Source organism: Anopheles maculipalpis, chromosome 2RL, assembly GCF_943734695.1.
Source record: "Anopheles maculipalpis chromosome 2RL, idAnoMacuDA_375_x, whole genome shotgun sequence".
Classification (NCBI taxonomy): domain Eukaryota; kingdom Metazoa; phylum Arthropoda; class Insecta; order Diptera; family Culicidae; genus Anopheles; species Anopheles maculipalpis.
In genome coordinates this window covers 272721-294833 of record NC_064871.1, presented here as the reverse complement: position 1 = coordinate 294833, position 22113 = coordinate 272721, and the positions used below count along the sequence as shown (strand labels likewise).

Sequence of the window (22113 nt, the reverse complement as noted above, 5' to 3'; positions counted from 1 at the left end):
GTGTGTATTCGGCACGCGAAGCGTCTGCGCGTCGCTCACACCATGCAAGAGAGAATAACAACGCTCCGTGAGAGAACGCGGGAGAGCGAAATGTTTGTAATAAAAATAGAAAGAGACTGATTCACCCCGCGCAATGGGAAAATATAAAGACATAGGGATGTCAATATGATGGAATCGGTTTCCGATTATTTTGCATTTCATTTTGTTGCACATTTCTACACGTGGCTCATATAACTAACCACGACGAGTGTCAACATCTTTTGCTCGCTGATAAACAAACATCAAACAACATTGTATGAGAAAACACTATACATACAAATTGGTCCCTTTTTTTAAGGAAGATTGTCATTTCCGTTAAAACTGTGCAAATCATCTTTCGGTCGCAATGGTTAGATGCGGAAATGTGCTCCCCATATTGGTGCAGTAATAGTTCGATCTGCTCCTATCGGTGTTTCATTCTTGCGTGGGAATTTGCCTAATTTTGACGACGAATCCTCACCGCTAAAACCGTCGCCACCATCAAGTTACGCCGAGGCACAATAGACACCAACGTATGTTTAAACGAGAGACACATAACCTCACATAACGAACGGGGACGCGGCTCAGCTACTTGGTCTTCTTTGATTCATGAATGCGTAATTATGTCTCACGTGTGTGTTATTACCTTTGGTGCTCGTAATCTCGTATCAAGCGGTTCTCGTTAGCAGCGCCTCATCATCGTTGTCGTCGTCGTTATGATCATCAACTGTATATACCTTTTTGGTCAGTTGTTTCTGGCACTCAAGGCCACAGGGTTGCTGCCATCGAATATGGCTAGACACAGGCGTTAGACAAATAATACGTTCTTGTAATGACGCATCTTTATTTTCTTGTTCCGTCGCATCTTCAATCCTATGTCCGGTTTGGGTTTTATGTAAGCTGCCGTTTTGGGAATTGTGACTGAGAAATTCCCACGGTGACTTCTTGATCTTTGACGCTTACGCATGGGTGCATTCGCGTCGCCTGGGATGGGATTGATAAGGTTCGATAGGATTTAAAAGGTTTGGAAAACGCGCGAGGCGAGCTTTCCTAGCTATTGATTTTAAAATTCGCCTGTTTTCATGTCACAATTCCTTCTGCTACGCTTTCCAATAGCAACGAGTTCCGAGTGCGATCGTACATGGAATCTGTGATGGAAGATTGTCAAGAATAAACGGCACACATTCGTTTAAATGGTTTTAGTGTGATGTTTCGTACTTACCGTGCATTGTTTCGCTGTGTTTTGTTCTGCGAGACGGACGAAAGCGTAATGAGCTCTGGCCACAAAAGTAATAACGTGTTCGAAAGAGAAAAATTCCAAACGAAATGATGAACGCCCGGTGTGCTCCGTTTGTAATGTTTCGCCGAGCATGGGGCACTGAGCACTGAGGTATGATCCTAACGGTAAAGGTGAATTATGAATTACTTACCATCCGAGAGCTGCTGAAATGTTGCTCCGGATGCATCCGGGCTGGAGCATATCTTACAACGAGCGACTGTTATACGGACGGCCATTGACGAAGCGATGGCGGTTAAGAAAAATCATCCCATAAGGCACCCAGGACAGGAAGCGTCGTTGCGACCACGGCCAGGACAGGAAGTGGGTTACTTTTCAATTAATGTTTTGAAGTTATTTAGCAGAAAATGGCAAACGATCTCAGAACGCACTTGAAGAACATGAACCCATGATGGCCTCGGTTGGACGTGCCATCATGGCCAAACGGACTCACATCATCGATAATGACCACTTTTTCGACCGACGATTTCGCAAAAAGCAGACTTCCATTCTCTACTCTCATTTTTCGGTAGATGATGATCTGGTCAACAAACGACGACTCTTCTGTCCAGGAACACTGTTACGCTCCCTGTCCGTTTTCCTCGCTTGCTTCTATGTTTCGGTTGCGCCCTTACATTGACCGGCCGTTAACATTATTGATTGCTCGAACTTTATGGTTTATGGACAGCCCAGGCGAGCACAGCGCTCGACATTGTACGAACACGACAACTAATTGACATACTGGTAATCGATTCATGCGAGTCTTTAATCAAACCCATCATAAATATTTAAAGTAACTATGAGTTTTCCATTCCACTCTTTCTTAAACTACATTCTTAAACCAAACGGCCAGTGGCATTCGTCCCACAACCTAAGCAATAGCAACACAGTGTACGCGCCGGGAATAAAATCTCACCGAAGAGTAACGGAGTTATTTATATTAATCTTGATTTTGTACGTCTATTCCCATCGGTAATAAATCTAATCTAATCGAAGCCAAACCTTTGGCTGGACGAACTGGCAGGAATTGTTCGCCGAATCGGCACACTTCGAACCGCATGCCGGTCATCGCGTGATACAGCGAACGAGAGTGAAAGAGAGCATATCGATCAGGTCCGAAAATCGAATTGATATCCCAGGGGAGTGAGTTATTGTTGTCCATTGTTAGGTCATTTGTCAAACGTTAGTAATATGCCCGGTTCATCACGAGTGGTTCGCTGTAGATCAATTTCGAAAACAAAACAACAACAATAGTTATTGTACAACAGATTCTGGTGGAAGAAAAAGTGGTGTGTCGTGCGATATTCTTTTCACTAATCGAATCATACTCATCTCAATATGACGCCTTCGCCTTCTTTGACTTTGGCTTTGGCTTTGACTCGTCCCACCCGGCCCCCCTACTCGGCCCCTTCATGCTTTCACTCCAACCATCGATCTAGAGACTTGTGTATTTATGAAGCGTACACATAAGCATAAACCTTTTTGAGTTTACGCTTCGTGCAGCAAAGGTTTAACACGACAAGACTAGTATCAAAACGCATCCGATCCGACCAAAGACGAAAAAAGGGTAAACACGGTTATGAACTGATAACATTATTTTAAAAAGAGAGTATGTTACGGTAATATACATTAAATCACACTCAAAGAGTGAAAACAAAGAAGAGAGTGTTGAATAATATGAAATTTAGTACAAAAATGAATTAAAATAGCCGGGAATAGCATGGAATAATCCCTTCAAACCCTTGTAGGTAATACGCAGGCGACATACCAAGCATGTTATTCTAAAGTACTTCTTGAATGGACATTTTAATACCAATCTTCTTCGTCAAGACTTCTTTAAACATACAACCCACTTGCGATTAGTTACCATTCGCATTGAACACACCGTGTGACCGGATCATTTCCCTGTTGGGGAGGGCAGTGTCGGGAACAACAGATGGCGTCAAGCAACACTTCTAAAAGCACCTGATTTTGTGGCACAACGTCAACGAAACAGAATGTTTGTTTGAAGAATAAAAAAAAAAAAAAACCCAGGTTGACGAGGCTTTCAGACTTTTCGTTACATAGTCGAGAACATGAGGAATTCGTCGTTTGAGCTTTTTTTCATCCCCGCTCACGAACGTTCTCACGATCAAAGCCAGCGATGAGAGGGCAAACGGAATGTGAAGAAGATCTCTAACTTTTTTGGAGTACCTGATGAAGTATCCACTAGAGCTCAGGGCATTCTCGTCACTGGTGACAGATGGCCGGTGACCAGTCCAAAATGGACTTGGTTGAAGGTGTTTGAACATTGCTAAGCCTACTTTGTTACATACCTTGATCACTAATTTTACAATTGATTCTTGCTTAGTCTTGGTCTTGGTGCAAAAAACTAAAAGCGCACACGCAGTCGCTTCGCCGCGCCTAATTAGCTTGACTATCGATGCGTTCAATGGTGTGCTAAGAGAACAGTTTATTGGCAAGGGCAGCACAACTAAGCTATGCTATGCATGCACTTCATAGTCGTTGCAAATTATAGTTTTCAATTGGTTGCCACCTAGTAAGCGATTGATGTATTAAAACACGAAACTTGACAAAAAGGGGTCTGGGTCATGAACTGAATTACCTGAAAAACGAGTAATATCTTATATAATCACGATAATCACTCAGTAGCCAGAGCTTATCGTCTGCTTTTCTGTGAATTGATTTAATAGATAAACAAAAATTATCACATATTCACGTACAACGGGATGAATAAAAGGATTAAGCTTATTTTGCTTTCTACCACCAACTTATCCCACACCAAAGTCTTTGATCTGAACAAAGCAGCTAAAACCGCTTTCCATACAATTGCATCGAAACTTTTATCATATGCGCGTGATTATCGCGGAATTCGCATTTACAAACACGATATTGGTGATAAAAATCAAAATAATTGCACATCAGAGCATAAATGCAGTTTAATTGAAAACTATTTACAAAGGAACACTTCCAAATATTTGATATCAGTCTTGTCAAGCGAAAGACTGGCGCCAAGAGCGCTATATTGTATTAAGCATATTTAATTTAAGTGTTTAAGTCGTAACCAACGAAACTTTCTCTACTTGGGTACTTTTCCCAAAAGTATATTTCTTTTCCTAACTCAATTTCTTACCATTTTTTTATGTCTTTTTAGCGATGCTTTTCTCTCTTTTTTTAAATAAGAGTGACAGTTCCTCGATATTTTGTCTGTACTTACTGGAAATCTTGTTATTATTGTCTTTTGTTAATCAAGCCACGATGGCACGCGAACGATCTTTACACTGTACGCTTCGTTACGGTTGCATCCGTACAGGCGAATGCACGGCGAACGATTGTTGGCCCGGCAGACATACGAAAACACCTTTAACACATCGAATGGGATCCCTAATATTAAATGTATCATAAAACTGACCCTTCCTTTATTAATAATGCATTGCATTGGTGACCATCGGTGGGACAATGAAAACAAAAGTGGGTTTAAGGGTAAAATTAAGAACACATGAAAAGGTCACGCTTCCTCTTCCTTTTCCGACCAAGAAGGAACACCTGCGATCCTAAACATTCAGCCCATCTATATACAGATGTACGTGGTACCGGCATTACGTGGTTGGGTTTGCGTTTGGAGCATTTGCAACAGAATTGAAATCGTTGACGATACAGCGATGCTTATCTCCTTCAAGGAAGGTACCGTAAAATAAACGAGGAAGGAAACGAGAAAGGGGCAGTGATAAGATCTAGAACTTAATAACAGGTTGATAGAGTACCGTGTCGAGTCCTACCTTTTGTATGTGTGTGTATGTTTGTAAGTTCCGTCAACGTGCCACAGTCTGAGCAGTGCTATGAATATTGAGGAGATTAACAAAGCGCTGGAAAATATCTGGTATTTTTTGCACCGCCTTCATGATGGCAACATCGAAGTGTAGAATGGGTTGAAGTAGGAAAATCACAAACCAACAGCAAATTTGTCCCTGTCACGCGGCCACAGATCCATTGTAATGACGCACGATACTAACGATGGTGATGGCGGGTTGTGGGAAATTCGTGATTCTAATGAAACATTTATTAGTGCGACTCACCCGGACCATTTTGTGCGTTGTTTTCACCTTTGGTCATCAGCAATTTGCAACCACAATTGCAATGCGTTACAGTTGCGATTCTACCGCCAAACGCATGAGAAAGTATGCAGTCACCAGACTGACTTAGTACATCAATAAGTAACAAAGTCATAACCTGTCAACACACCTAAAAACACAAAAAAAAAGCTAACATAAAAAAATAAGCACAATTTTGTTGTCACTTACGTAGATGAGCTTCTTTCATGTTCACGTTCATGTTCATGTTCAAAAATGAAATAAATAAATACACATATGTATAAATACTTAAATGTTACAAAAATAATAATTACCTACAACTATTTCAACATCATGGTCATGGACCAGTCTCTATGCTACACCACACACGTCAAACAAACTTGAAGATCGACTTTGACATCCCTGATGTGGACTGTCGCAAACTGGAAACTCTTCGTTCATCCTCTACGGAGATTTTTCTGGAAACCGTCAATCCACAAGACGGCATCGTAAAACTTGAGATATTGCAAAGAAAACACACATTTTGACGGTGGACTGGTGGACGGTAGTTTACACTAGCTCCCGATCAGTCCCATCTTCGTTGTGGTTCATTTTTTTTACGATTACACCCAATTGACCCCCCGCCTATTCGTAGGGTTCGTAGAATATAAAACAGCAGATACTACTACCGTACTCGACGGATATGCACTGTTTACATTTACGTTGGTATCATTTGAGTGATTTTTCACCGAACGACCGAAGAATCATTAACGAATTTTTCCAAATCTTTTGAAGACTGCCAATGTCCGCTAGAAGCAACTGCTTTTCAATCGGCTCGACTGCTACAACGCTGGCAGATTAAGTGGCGTTTGAATTTTAAAAGATGGTATACAAATACACCACCCTTACCCGTGCAGGTTGTGCAATGGACGTTGAGTAGGTTTTTATAGCCTCCACGTTCAAATGGCGACCCCGTTTTGAGAGTGCCACAACCTTCACCAGCACACGGTCACAGTCCTTTGCAGCAAGCTGGATGCGCGTTCAGATGGATCAATAGATTCACCGCTAATAATCACAAACTACTTTTCCAGCGATAAATAATAGCATTGCACTCGTGCCAACAACCCAGTACTGCTCGTCCTGTTCGGAAACAAACCATGTACTGTCAAATAATTTTCTTCTAGATAGAATAATCAGTAAATAGCACGTACAAGTATTTATGTATGTACTGAATATTCGATAAATTATTTAACGTGACGCAACAAAATTTCACTGTGAACATAAGTATTACATAAATATTTGTTTAAAGAAAAATTCAAAATGTATAGCGATTAAGGCCGAGTGTTTATTCCTCCACTAAAACTAATAGAAAAACTAGAGCATGTAAATTATTCTAGTATAAAACCAATACAATACGTCATATTCCCTCAGCGTTACCAATAAGTGCGCTATAATCGATGATTGATGACGTTAGCAACAGGGCTTTTGACACCATACTAGAAAGAGTCTAAATGTTTGCTATTATAAATGTAAGCGGTATTTTAAATGCTTCCTCTAAATACCACCACAACCTATCATTATAAGTGAGCCGTGATAGATTTTTCGGAAGCAGTTGCTTCAATCATTCCACCACCACCACCGCTGGCCACTGTCCGCGCCGCCGCAACTTTGAACACAGAAAAGATGAGGAAAATGTTCGACCCAATGCGTAATTAAGGAAAATGGTTTGCTTTCGTATGCTACATGTCTGTTTTTCGGAAGTGATATGTAGACCCCGGATGCAGCACTTAAAGGCAAAAACGGTTCTAAGCACCTACTGAGAAGGCTTCCGCTTGCCTATATTATGGTATGTTTTTTATGTATTTTTTGCGTATTTTTAGTTACACTTGGTTAGCACTTTTCCTGTTAGGTAGATAAAAAGAATCAGCTACAAAATCGTCATTAATTTGCGGCTGAGACTCGACCATGCTAATTTTACAATAGTATAATCTTCCTTCAAAGTAGTGGTATGGTACAGAAAACCAGGTGTTTGGACAACCATTAGAAGACATACAATGGTAATTTAATTTTATGTTTCTCTACATATTTTAAGGAACTAGTATTGATAGTCTTTTTTCTACAGATAAAAGATAACATAACGTCGTTGAATTCCGTAGCCAATAACGATTCAGCGGCTGGAAAAAGATTGAGCAGGAAGCACCGTAAGCTAAAACTGAGCTCATGGATGCATCTGTGCGTTTGCTTCTCACCTTCCATATTCAACATTATATTCATCATCATCAGCATCATCTCCATGATTGGTAAGCGCCATATGTTGATCAACGAGTTTTTGCGCTAGCACACAGTTTGGATGATTTTTAGGTTAATGGCATCGCACTACGATACAGTCGATTCCGCTAAGCACAATCACGAATCTTAACCACTGTTTCCTCCCCATCACATCTCAGGTCATGCTTCAAACTGTAAATTCGGTGCTATCCGTCCACGTGGTACGCCTTTGATCGGGCTTGGGGTGGAAGCTTACTGGACAGGAGCAATGTCTCCCATGCGATGCGAAGCAAACTAAGGGACAAAGTTTTTAGCAAGTCTATCTAGTTCCACCTGTCCACACGGCCGGAGAATAAATAGTAAATAGTCTTTTTTCTTTTTATGCTTCCCTTTCTTCCTCGTTCAGGGCAGTTGGATAAGCATAATGTTTTGAGGACAGTCACGGAATCGTAGCAACCTTGAAACGTCTGCAATTCTCTCTCGTGCTCATCAACATCATCAACCCGTAAAACTCCGGTTGCCGATCAGGAGAGGATCATGAATTTTAATAAATTTAATAATTACCAACAGCGGAACGAAATGAATATCTTATGAAATTGTAACACAGTGTTTCTTTCCTCAAATAATTTAAAAAATATATATTATCAGTCTCTTGTGGAGAAGCTCTTGGAACAGTACGACTTTTTGTCAACGATCATCTATAAAAGGACTTATTTATGAGCAAACGAGACACCACTTATGACCATTAATGCTCAACGTACCGTGAATTTCTCAAAAAAGGAAAAGCGATAAGCATGTAGGTTATACACAACCTTTAAAGCTGCACCTGGCACACACAATCATTAAGTTATTTGTCCTACAAAAACAAAAAAAAACATCTGAATTTCATCCGTTCACTTGTTGTAGATTCTTTCACATGAAAAACTTCAATTGTCTCGTTTACTCACTAGCCCCGAGTTGTTTGGCCGTTTTTATGCTAAACTAATATCCTCTTCCAGTAGCAATTTCGTAGCGTACTGCATGGATGACACCAATGTCGCAATGCCGGTCAATTAATTTAATGTCTTCCAAGGGTGTTGTGATCTGTCAAGTGCATCGAACCAACTGATCAGATGCTAATGAAATGTGAGAACAGCGGAGCGAAGCAAGGACACACACAAGCATTTAAACCTTTAGTTAAGAGACCTCTAGCCTATAGGTTGTTGTACATTTTCCGTTAGTGTCGCCACAAACCGATCTCAAATACGGACACTTTCTGGTAGCGTGCAAAAAAGACTAAACTCTAGGCGAGAGTTTACAACTATAGATATCAATTGATATGTAGCCTGTAACGCAGCCTTAAACAATTTCTTAAATAATAGTTTAATTTGATTTGACCGTCCAGTGACCGTTTGACGGCACTGGACCGTCATAATTAATTATAAATAAATAAATAGTTTAATTTGAGCGTTCGTTTTATTTGTAGCATTCGCGTAACGAACTAATCGTCAAGGGATCGAACGGTTGATACTGATATGAGCAACTAATAATTGCATCTTATTTGTTTAAATGTCATTCATAACTTTGCCCAAAACATCATACGCTGGAGATACTGCTTTCGAGAATTATGGATTGGTAACGAATTCCGAATCGAACTGCGAGTGCCGATCGGTTAACGAATAACTAGAGATTGAGAAAACAGAGAAAAAAAGGAAGCAGATATAATGGATTTCCACGCGGTCAACCAGTGTAGGAAACGAGTTACCCTGTAAAACCACTTTTAAGAGATACTTTCCACAAATTCCCACGACTAGGGCGGAACTAAATCTGGGACACGAATGGCTCGATATGGAAATGGGTGTGATTGATTCGTACTTTAATGTACCTCCCACTAACAACGTTGGACTAACTTTGGTGGTTTTAAATACCATACAGGCGAAGAAAAGGTCTTTAAGATTTTAGCAAAGTTGTTTTTCAGCGACAGACAGATTTGCATATTTTCATGCATGAGCCATTTTAACCATCATACTTGGCTTATACATGAATTTAGATTTTTTTTATTCATTAGGGACGGCCAGGCTGAATTGCTTGAACCAATTCTAAATGTGTGAAAAATACAAAATTTTTAGTTATGATTTTCTTGAGTGCAGAGCTTTTAAGCTGTTGTCAAATATATTTTTAAAGCCTTTTTGGGGTAAACTTTTGTGTACTTAATTTGTTTAACATATTTTCGTCAGATATTTTTAACAATTTGTTGAAATGCAAACTATACAACCTCTTTGGAGCACCGTACCGTGGAGACTTGGCACACAAGATAATGCTCTTCGTTGCCAGCATTTAGATGTTGTTCCATATATTCTATCTTAATTCCATCTGATCTTCTTCATTTTAACTTTTTCTTCTATCCTATTCTATCTTAAGCATTTTCAAATAAATGCATTTATTGATCTGAAAATTGTCTAATAATATAAAAGTCTATATTTGATGAAGTCAATATTTGATGTGCCTAATTTTTAGCTATCCTCTTAGAAAACGAACACCATGACGGAAAGATATGAGATGAGATTGAAAGAAAAGTGTGCATAACATTAACACAAGGCCCAATGACGGGAATCAAGCAAATGTAGCCATATAAAGCGATGAACAAGAGAGGAAAATTGAAGGAAAAAGGTACTTTGAATCCGAAAGGATGAATCTCATTACATCCCATAAAAACGGACAAGGTGTTTTTGATTTTCAATTTGCTCCTTTGAAGTACTTTGAAGATCCCAAATCCCATAAACCGGCCAAATTGCAATCGTTGCCCGCAGTGAATTTTGTTAGGACATGATTATGGACGCGTAAAGTGAGAGAGAAAGATCGAATGTATGTGTGTGTGTGAAAAGAAAGAGAGAGAGAGAGTGAGAGCGTAGGTAACAAAGTGAAAGAAAAAAATACTAGCCAGCAGTAAGGCATCGATCGCGAAGCAGGAAGCGATCGATCGATCTATTGTGAAGTCCATTCTTCTCAGACGTAACTCCCAAGGTCTTGGGATGATGCGTCACATCCTAAAAGGAAGCAAAAAGTCATTCTTCATGCCATTTAATAGACAAATTTTCGTTTTCGAGAATACCTCAATCCGAACAGAAATCATTAACACTTCGGTTGCATTGTCTTCAGGCCACTTGATTGGTTTATTCGGGAAGCCTATTTTCGGTTTGGTTTTTCAAGCTACGGGCTGTAGACGTAGAATTACACTAAAAGAGGATAAGCGAGAGAAAAAATAGGCATCGATGCTAAGAACAGAGAAAAGACAACACCCCGACAATGGCCATCGGCATAGCGGCCTTAACGACAATCAAGTGCGCGACGAAACAAGTGACTTAATGACGACGACAACGATCACGACGGCTTCTTAGGGAGCTATGCAAAGGATACCGATTGTTGAGGAGGTGCGGCAACATTAGGTGAGGAGCAATCACAACCAATCGACTAAAGATCGACGACGACGACGACGACGACGACGCTATCCTATGAATACGGCATGACGGATGCTGAACAAGAGAACAAAAGGAAAATGATGCCCGATCTTCACGGTCACGGTCACGAGGACGTTAGATGCTAAAGGGGAAGATTTTTTGGAATATTTTTAATACATTTTTCGTTCGGTCCGGTCCGTACATGTCCACCAGTCAGTTTCTATTTCTGAGGACCTGAGATCAAATACTCGGCCTAGCTCAAGAATGGTTTCGGTTCATTTTGAACAGTTATTAAGAGGCATTTGATGAGTTGGGCTTTTTCGATCCTGCCATCATCTTTTGCTTTTAAAGTCACTTCGTGGCACAGAGCCAGATCCTCTTGAAGCCTGGTGGTTGCGCTCTGTGCACCTTCGTATCTATGATTTGGGTGTTATTTTCACGTTTTCCGTCTCCCCATCTCCGCCTTGTTTTTGCTGTCAGTTCGATGCTGTTTACGTTGTTTTACGCTTTCATCTTTTTCACTCCTTCGAGTTGCACAAACGATAGTCGTAGATTCGAGGTGCCTCTTGAGCTTCGGTGTTCAATTTTGTTACGGTTGGCAACCAGTTTAGTAGCGTAACCTTCTATGGGGTGGTGTGGCACTTTACATTCATGCTACATTTTTTGTCATCGTGCCGAAGATATTTGACGAGGAGATATTGTTCGATAGCTCATTTAAAATTGCGTGTCATCGTATTTAATCTAGAACATTCTGGTCTATTTCACATCATGACAAATTCTCAACTTGCCACATCTTTTCTTTTAAGCATGAATATTAAAGGCAAACATCTTATAATGATTTTTAAATTACTGATCACTATGTACAGTTTATACTCTAAAGAATGTCTGAAATGGGGAGTGCTCTCCAGCTTTGATAACAAATCTCTGTTTTTACTCATGTTTTTATCTTTCTCAGATACATAACCTGTGTGAATACAACAAATAAAACAGCAATTAATATCTATTCTCAACTATTGTGGCTATAAAATGGAAAATAAAAACCATACATCCAAGTGACAAGATTCAAGACAACTGGTTATATCTTAACCAAAATCTTCATGCTATTAGACCGGTATAAGTTAAAATCCGGACTGCGTAGCTGCAGAAAATTAAGGCTTGCCAAAGAGTCTGAGTTAGGCTGCACAAATAAAAAAATAAGAGGAGTTTAGTGATAGGTCCGTGGGTTATATGGATAAGCTATAATCCTCTAATCAATCTAGTTGAATAAAGGACGGCAGCGCGGTTAAATTAGAACCAAAAATAATCATGCTGAATTAACGTTTTCCAATTTTATTCGGTGTTCTGAGATGTCCATGGGTGAGCGATGCCACTAGGAGTGTGGAACTTTTTTCCCATCCACTTCAGCATATCCAGAAACGCTGTCCACTGGCACGCTTCGTCATTCGGTTGATCAAATTGATCGAAATGATAAGTTGCGTAGCTGAGCGTAGCAAACGCCAAGTGCTGAACAAATGTTTGTTTTGATCGTTCGCTCGCTGGCTCACTTGCTGCTGTTGCTTACTTTTCTCATCGCTTATTCCTGAAGCCTTATTTATGATGCAATTTGACATGGGATTTAAAGATCTAACTAATGGTTCATACTGAAAGAGATTTCCCGTCAGGATTGGACCGTTTATATCGGTCTAAAGGCCGTGAAATGAGTTGGGATGAAATTTAGAATCTTTACTCTCTGTTTGTCCAAGACGCCAAAACATCAAACACATAGAACTGCACTTTTCAACTCTTGAATGATTCCCATGGATCTATTCGACGATGTAGCTCTACTACGAACGACGTGGTTAATAGCATATTTGTTTATCTAGCTGATTAAAAAGTGATTCGAGCCCAATGTTGGCCTTTTCTCAGCTGTACTCAACACCGGTAAATTTGATTTTAAAGCGTTATTGGACCGCAGAAGATTTCAGTGATATGCAAAAACTAGTTTATTGGGCAACATTTAAGAATATTCCTGCTCTACAAGGGACAGCCATACACAACAAATGATTACGTTCATGCTTTGGCTAATGTCAACAGATAACATGTAACAGAACTTGAACAATTTTACTTTATGAAGTTTGGTTTGTAAGAGCTGAACTATTCGTGGTCACCTGTAAGCCAACATGCTCCAAGTCAAAATGTGGTTATTTATTTTTCTTCTTTAGTTTAGTATTTACGGCAGTTATACGTCAAGCTTTAGTTACAGCAATTAATTGCTAAGGGTATTCAACCGAGCACACCCGAGATAAGGTGCCCTTTCTCTTCTTAGAGAAGGATATGTCTACCAACCAAGATAAAAGGCGTTAAACTTATAAGTTAATTGTAAAGCAATAACTTGGTCGATGTTGGCCTGGATGAATTCATGTACCGTGGCTTACACAATATCTTCGGGCTACAGTGTTGAATTAACCTGTAGTCCTCGCTGGCCAGAGAACTTCTTCAGTCTTAGAAAACACCCCCCCCCCCCCCCACCATCCATCCTTTCCCCTTTTCCCATGTCAATACTTTCGATTTTTATGTACCTGAATATCGATTCCTAGCCTGTAAACAGCTTTGTTTATAAGGTCTCGGTTCGTTGATTCCTCCGGTCGTATTAGCACGTAGAAAAAAAAACATTGGCAACGTCTGATTTTCACAGTTGCTAAATGTTCTAAATGACAATACTTTATTACACTTTATCATAAATGACAAAATGTCATCACCAGGCGTCTCCATAATTAGATGAAAACCCATGAAAAACAATTGTTGGCCACGCTATGTTGCAATAGCGAGAAGAGGACGTGGGAGAAGACAATAAACAAGGACATACAATTTGATATAGGAACGAAGTAAAGGACCACCGATCATCTACGTAGGGAGGAGACGGTAAGCTAAAAAACATGTAGGAGCATTAGTGCAGCGACAAAGTTTTCCCAGCAAAAAGCCCCCTACAAGGAGCCATAGACCCAGCAGCTGACTACGTGACATATACGGGGGTAGAACTACACTTACACTTTGCGCATAGTAAACCGTGTGAAGGTGCACTAAACCCGTCTTATTCGTGCCCCGGCTGTATCATTAGTTGGAGACACAATCGCCGAGGTGTACTGCAGCGTTGAACGCACTAACGAACAGTACAGTAAGCTTAATTAAGTAAGTAAGTACTCAGCATAGGGAACGCATGAGAATCGATAACTGATTTTGTCGTGAGGAATAATGGTGCGTCTATCGTTATATCGCCGGATTGAATGACAAAAATGTAGCTGTTTGAGCACCCGAAACACGAACGTGCACTGGGAGCTGTCGCGAACCAATACTAAGAATGAAACCAGGGGCGCTCATGCTTCATAATGTATTAGAAATATAAGTATACAAACGTTAATGAATCTTATTCCTCTATAACTGTTAGATATCTACACCAACGAAACAACAGGACGTTACACCGAAACACCGAATGTTTGCCTACTTGCAACAGTTTGCCGACTTGCCATGCTAACCTACTTGCCACAACTATCAAACTCATTATTGGATAACCACACTACACCAGGAAATGCAATTTTATTTACTCATTTTTTTACTCAATTTTTTTAATAGCCTTTTTGTTGGTTCCTTTTCTGGCATTTCTCTTGATCTAGCCTATTGGAATAATTTTGCGTCGAGAAAAAAAAGTGCTAAATGTTGTTTTTAGTTCGTTATCTTTCACCATTCACAATATTCATTGCAGGAGGTATATGGGTTATTCGAAGGCATGAACTGCTCTAGTTCTATTGGAGATTTTGTTCCCATGTGTTCTAAATATCGTAGACGATGCTCAGGAATGTACCTTCTCTAAAATAAAAACACACTTATGACAATTGAGTTTGGAGTTAAATGAAAAAAATAATTTACCGTTTTTTGCGGCGGAACTAATGGTCTTAAGGGATTTTGGCCAGTGTACGATGTTCGGTAGGTGGAGTTCCACAGCGGTTGCTTGCACAACTTTTTGGTATACATCTTCTAAGCCAGCAAATTTACGTTCGTTTCTTATCGCTTGAAAAATTCTAATGCCTTGACAGCTGTTTTCAACGGTTGCAATTACAGCTGCAGCAGAGCCTACTAATTCGCATAGACGAGTCACGAAGTTTTTCTAATTGCGCTTTTCGATCACAAAAAACGGGTTCTTCAGTTCGACTTGTTTTCGAATGTGGCTTAATTTCACGACAGCGACATGTAGTGCGCACAATTTCCTTAAATCTCGAATCCCTCACTTGATTGAGTGTTTCACAGGAGTAGTCTTTTGAGCAGCAAGGGTTGTTACGTTTCACAGAACAGTCTGTATTAGCTTTAGTGAAACATTTACAACAATTTTTAACAGATTTGCGTATTGGTGGGACGTTTCCACAATTACATTGGTGACAATAATGCTCAGCACAATGACATTTGTACATCACACGAGAAGCAATCTTTTTACAATCAATGCATTCCAACGAATCGACTATAGCGATCTCGGCTCCACCACATTTTCTCCTCTGATTTCGATTCACTTCCAATGATTTTGTACACTTTTTGCAAACATTTGCTTCGATTTCTTTACGTTTCCTTAAAGATTGATTTGATTCTTTACAATCCAAACACGGAGGCACATAAATAGCTGAATAAGTTGTCGAAAAACGTGACATGATGTTACAAAACAGGGTGACTAGAAAATGACTGAATCAATGCTTGCTATGGATGTCATTTTCGTTATACAAATGTAATGCATGTATTTTAAATTAACGAAAAAGTTGTTTTATTCAACCCAAGTAATAAAACGAAACCAGCTGAATAGAGGCTCATCAATGCAAATACCTTTTTAATGGCACGATAGAAAACATGTTGAAAGTGAGTGTGAATCAAACAAAAATAGAGATAAAGTGAGAAAATGAGAGAGAGAGAGAGAATATACCAAAAGAATCTGTTTCCGTTGTTTAAAAGCGAAATGTGAAAACCAGCGCCGGAATAATGCACACAAAAATAAAAAAAAGAACTTGTCTAGCTCCGGTAGCGCACAGGAAGAGGGTTGCTTAAGATTCGAGGTTGCCAGGTTTGAGAATAAAATACTATATGCCGGAAGAAATCATCTTCACTCCCTGGCAAGGGGCGAAGTCACCGGAGCAGAGAAGGAGCCGCGAGTAGAGGAAAGGTTTGTCCGGCGGGTAGATTCAGGCCATTTGCCTGCCACCGTTTTCCGGGTAACTAAATTGCGGTGGTTCTTGATGTGGAAGAGCTGCCATACCATCAGCATCCCGATCATTGCCGTCTGTCATTCCCATTCCATTCATACGAAATGATGATCGATCAGGCGTTGGTTTTGGATCGATAGGTTTCATTCACTTTAACGTAGCGGCCTGTAATCATCGCGTTCGAGAATCAGTGCCGATCGATGGCATCGGCAGCTTGTCTCCCACTCTGCCTCACATCGTTCTACAAGTCCATTTTCCTACTCTCATCATGCTGGTCTGGAGGTGGGACTTCTAAGATGGGGGTGCAATGAGTGACCACCGTCAAGAGGCTCTATCCTTCCTTTTCCTGTCCGCCACTTCATGTCCGCCACCACAAAGTAAAGAAGAAAAAACGATACAACGCACAGAAGCTGGAAATTGCGTGCGAGTCCAATTATTATAAGAGCGCGCACCTTAAAATAATGCCAATTATCAATATTGTTGATGGTGTTTTAGGAAATGGAAGTAGAACCTTTCATTATGGCGGAAAAGGAAAATAGCCATCCTAAAATAGAAAAGCTAACCAAACCGAAACCAATCACCGAACCGCTGGAGGAAAGGATTAACCATGAAGTGGTTCCGGTGATGAAAATCAAATTGCTGTAAAAATCGTAAACCATCATGTGCATTGCAAGCAGCAAAAAATGTGGACTTAAGACGTAGGCGGTTTCTTGACGAAGAATTTTCTGACATTGGTACTTAGCTTTACTTTTTGCCATAGTCATCGTATTATTGATTGCTCTGTCGACTTGATAGTAGTGCTAAGCGAACGATGAGCATATTGTTGCAAATGTTTATCAATATTATTTATACAATGCAACAACCAACTTATACATACCCTTACGTGAACTCATTTTTCTGCATCTAAATATCTTTTTAACGGATTCATCTACAGATCGTCAGAACTGAGCCCCTCAGAGGGGGGATCAGTTCTGGGGGAAAAGGAACACAAGTCACCGGGGCGAGCAAGTGGGAATATTTTACGGCCAAATAAAAAAATTCGGCAGAGGAAAAGTGACACCCGGAGATAGCCCGGAGACACCCGGAGATAGCCCGGAGACACCCGGAGACATTCCCTAACTAAACACTAGCGTATGCACAACATCGTCATACACAACCGGTAGGGTCTGGAAGCGCCAACGATGGAGCATAAAGCTCAACGAACGCACAACCGTCGGACAGAAACCTTAGACGACAGCCGGACAGTAACCTTATCACATAATGACCTCGAAGGAGTATCTTGGAAGGAAGTGCTTGTTACACAACGGGATAGATTTACCTACCTTTTCGGTATCCCCGCATCAGTGGCCGCCCTTCATCTCGAGTCCTTTGCTGTATCTGCCGCTGTTGGAAAGCTGATCGATTAGAGACCGTGGTCAAGTTTGGATTTCCGGTACGGAACGTAGTGCAATCCGGCGACTACACCTCATTGTGCCGTCGTGCAATCAGCCTATCAACCCGCCGAGGCGTTCTGGAAGAAATGGGTAGCCAAAAGTTCTTCGTAGAAGTACCGTTCGTTAAAGCACCAAAATTCAGATGATTTTCAGTATTAATCTACAAACTGTTTTTTTTTTTCAATATGGCTTTCGTGGTTTCCCTTTTTGGTTATTTTTTAACTTGAATGGGTCTGCCGGATAATCAGTTTTTCTCACTTAGCAACTGTTGAGACGGGTCTTATAACTGTTATAAACTGCTCACATTTGCATAAACCTTCAATACCGATAAAATATATGAAGTTATCATTATCGGATGTTTAAAGAGCTTCTATTCAACATTACTCTTTTTCCAGTAAGAATTTTTTGTTGCTTTTCTGGCGAGTGTCAATGATTGCCACTGATACTTGCAATGTTTAATCAGTTCATTCGTATTATTTATATTTTCGCTATATATTTCACGAACACTGCATCCACGCAATCAAACACGCATGATAGGGCTTTTGTCGGCTGGCAAAGTGTGCAATTAAAATAATAGGATTATTGCTGGAAATTGGATGCGCTCGATAGTCTCATCAGCAATGGGGGTTTAATCAACAAGGAAGATCCTTTTTTCGTTCGCCTTTTAGCATAACATCGCAATTTTTTTTTTTACTAATATTTGCATCGGACCTTGTGAAGAGTTTAAGGCAATGGGATAATAAATATAAAAACAATATTTTCTCAACTCAAAAAGTATGATCGACATTTTAAACAGTTCACGTCCTGCATTTATAATCATTTCTCTTGAATAAAGCAAAATATATTCTATTTTTTTAATGCTCAATACCAGAAGCAGTATTGGAATCCAATAGATCAAATAACATAATTTTCAACACTTAGTTACAAATCTGTATGTTCATGTCGTATAATTGCTTTTCGTTGCTTAGTCGAATAAATTAAGTCAACCGTCAAATGACTTATAAATTGAAATGGATAATCCTGGCTTTTTTCATGTCTCAGCATGTGCGTTAGGTAAACAAAGTGTCATAAATTTTAGTTTCGGATAGAGTGATAGAGACGTTTAAAACAAGTTGGGTAAAATGTCGTCATATGACATAACAGTTTTACTTCAGCATAACTCTTTAAGCGCAAAAGTTACAAACTGGGCGGTAAGCTAAAGAGATAATACATTTCTATCCTCCCTTCTATTACAAACGAGCGTATCGCTAATATTGCCCTCCAGCAAAAAAGGGGTTGAACAAACCCTCTGGTCAACGAGGTTTGAAAAATGCTTTCATATACTCGATTGGCATTTGGCTATGCATGTACATACATTGCTTGTTAGAGCCAACCCAGGGAAAACTTGGTACATCTTTGAAGTCCTTTTTTTTACTTTTTCATAAATAAACGATGAAAGGATCGATTGGGGTTTTTGAGGCCTGTACAAGTCCGTCACGATGATTTATGCCAGCAGGAGGAATACCAAAAGTTATGAGTGACATAAACGACCAGTTGAAATCAAATCACATTTATGCGGTAAATTTGCGATGATGAATGCTACCAGAAAGTGATCCCTGGGGTGTCATACATAACGCAGGCGTAGTGTTTGCTGCTGCAACTACTACTACTACTACTACAACTTCACGCATCATTTGATTTGAAGAAGCAGGAAGCAGCAGTGTGTTTTTTGTTTAATTTAAAATAAAAACATAATGTTGCTTACTAAATGTCAAAGCATCGTGCAATAATGTTTCGACCTGATTTCTTCAATACTGGTAAACAAATTAACGGATTATAGTTGCCATCGAGCATAACACATTATTGTAAGTTTTGATGAAGAATGTTTCTGATTGTCCTTTTAGTGAAAAACGTCGCCATCATTTGGGAAAATTTACCAGAAGCACATGTGTCATGCATATTCCTTCGAATTGTTTGTCATTCAGCAATAAACATCCATGCACGATACGTCTCACCCTCATAGCTTCTTTCATTGTCACGTATCGCTTTGCGTTTGATAAAAAAATAGTTCCACTAACAGTAGGTTCTATTTGCCCCTCCTAGGCCATGGGGCGCGGGCGTGGGCTAACGAAAAACTCATTTCTGCGTGAGAATTTATTCACGTTGCTACTACCTGGTAAGTAGTAGTAGTACCACCTTCTGACATCTGCATGCCTAAGTGACAATAAATTGGAAGGCAGGTGAATACGAGAAAGAGTGCAAACACTCGCACAGCGACACGTACGCACCACACTCCACAAAAAAAAACAATTCACAACAAATGGCACTTTTCACATCCTGGCCACACCGGAGCACGTACGTGCATGGACTACGGGCGTTTGATTTATCGTCAACAACGGGAAGACAGTGTTTCGGGTGGCAGTATTTGAGCACGAAATACGCAAACAACGCAAGTATCGAAGCAACGTATCATAGAGTATAATCAAACACCATGCATGAAATGAGTGAACACCTCCATCATGTCACATAATTATCAGGCCATGATTCATTGGCTTTGGGTTCGGTGTTTATTGATAAGGTAAGAAATGGACATAAATAACAATCGCATCGTATTTGCTGAAATGCTCATTCTACGCGATCAGTATAAAGGGAACTTTTAAAAATGACTATCTATTTAATACAGCTAAATAAATTACTGCATTTAAGTTAAAGGAATAAAAAAACTAAATATGGAAAACAATTCAATCATATTCACAGAAGCATTGAACGTTGGTCGTATTGGTAAAAAAGAAATATAAATGAATAATCAAACTTATCTTTATCTGTTTGCACTATCAATAATTTAATGATTCAAAAGTTCAGCAGGTTTTTTAAAAGATTTCACGATGCAGAACCGCTATTTGTTGCTGTTGTTGTCAGAACATGATGCTTCGAGGTAGCGTGACCAGCTGCACAAAAGTTCCGCCATGGGATGTTTCCAAACACATTGCAATTGGCAAACCCAACAGAAAGCAGCGATTATATTTTCAATAGCAAAACCTGAGCAAGTTTTGGCTTTTACATAGATCGTAACATTGGTCTAACCTTCGCGTTGCAATCGAAGTCCGATCAGGTTAGTTTCATGTAGTAAAAACAAAAAAAAAACTCAAACTCAAGCGAAAAGCGCTCCATACACACGCTGACTGCCTGTAAGGCTAGCGGTGGTAAACCGGTGTAGTCGGTTAGGTTATTCTACTTGTGCTGTTTTTGATAGGTATCAGGCTCTTAATATACATGCACATACATACAGGTCCGGGCCGTAAGAGAATGAACAAAAATCAAAGCACATGTCGGGTAAGCACACTTTGACTTACGAATAGGTCCGAACTCGCTCTGAACCCTATCCTAAAAACCAAACCCACAATCAAACAGCGTGGCGAATCAAACAGCATAAATACTAAATTAACATCCAACGACCGCAAAACCCAACGCCAGCACACGCTACATTAGGCTGTGTTTAGAGAATTTGTAAAATTTTGAAAATTACTCGGATGTAAAATCAAAGGTGGGAATTTCATTTTTGCTGCGTTACATCTTTTGTGCTGGAATAGAGAGAGAGAGAGAGAGAGAGAGAGAGAGAGAGAGAGAGAGAGAAAGATTCGTCAAAGGTGTATTATTCGATTCATTTTGCCCATTATGTACTAGTGAGAGACCTGTAAACGAACATATCTTTTGCTGATTAGGATGTACCGCCATCATCCTTTTTATAAAGCCGTCCTTTACATACGACATACATGTTGCATGTTTAATACTTTGAAAAACGATATGTTTTTGACATGTTTTTATGACACATCACTAAATCGTATACCTTTTTCTAGGAGATACTTTTGAACCCTTTCATGTAATGGGTGTTTAATACCTCTTTTATTACTACTTTTATTGTATATGCTGCATATTTTGAATAAAACAAAAACGGGAAAACACAAAAACATTTGTCTTCGAATGCTTCATCAACAGTATCGACTATCGACGCCTTCGTCCATTTTTCGCTAATCATACTCTTGCATGTTTCGATCCACTTTCACAACTTTCACAACTTTGAATAAAACAATGCACCAAGTTACACATTACACTGGCACGACACTGGTTGGGAGTGCCAACGAATTGATTTATTTTCCATTGGTTTCTAATTAAGGTAATGGTATAGAACTTTTAGAAGGTCTGGATTCTAAACAGGGATAGGTCGGCTGAATCACATACCCTATTCTCAACTAACTTGAAAACAAAACTACCAGGAATGACTATACCGCTATTAGCTTCCAAAAGTAAAAGAAGCCAAAATTGATAAACTAAAGAATCGTCGAGACAGTAATTCCAGGAGAAGATTATAACAAGAAAGATGATTTAATTCAGGAAGAAAACAGCTCAACTTTAAAA

At 39.7% G+C, this 22113-nt stretch overlaps 1 protein-coding gene across 1 annotated transcript in view; it reads right to left on the bottom strand.

The window, feature by feature from the left end:
* The window catches only part of LOC126556954 (myogenesis-regulating glycosidase), a 259937-nt gene that overhangs the window by 140987 nt on the left and 96837 nt on the right, over positions 1-22113 (bottom strand). The gene's annotated exons all lie outside the window — the stretch shown is intronic.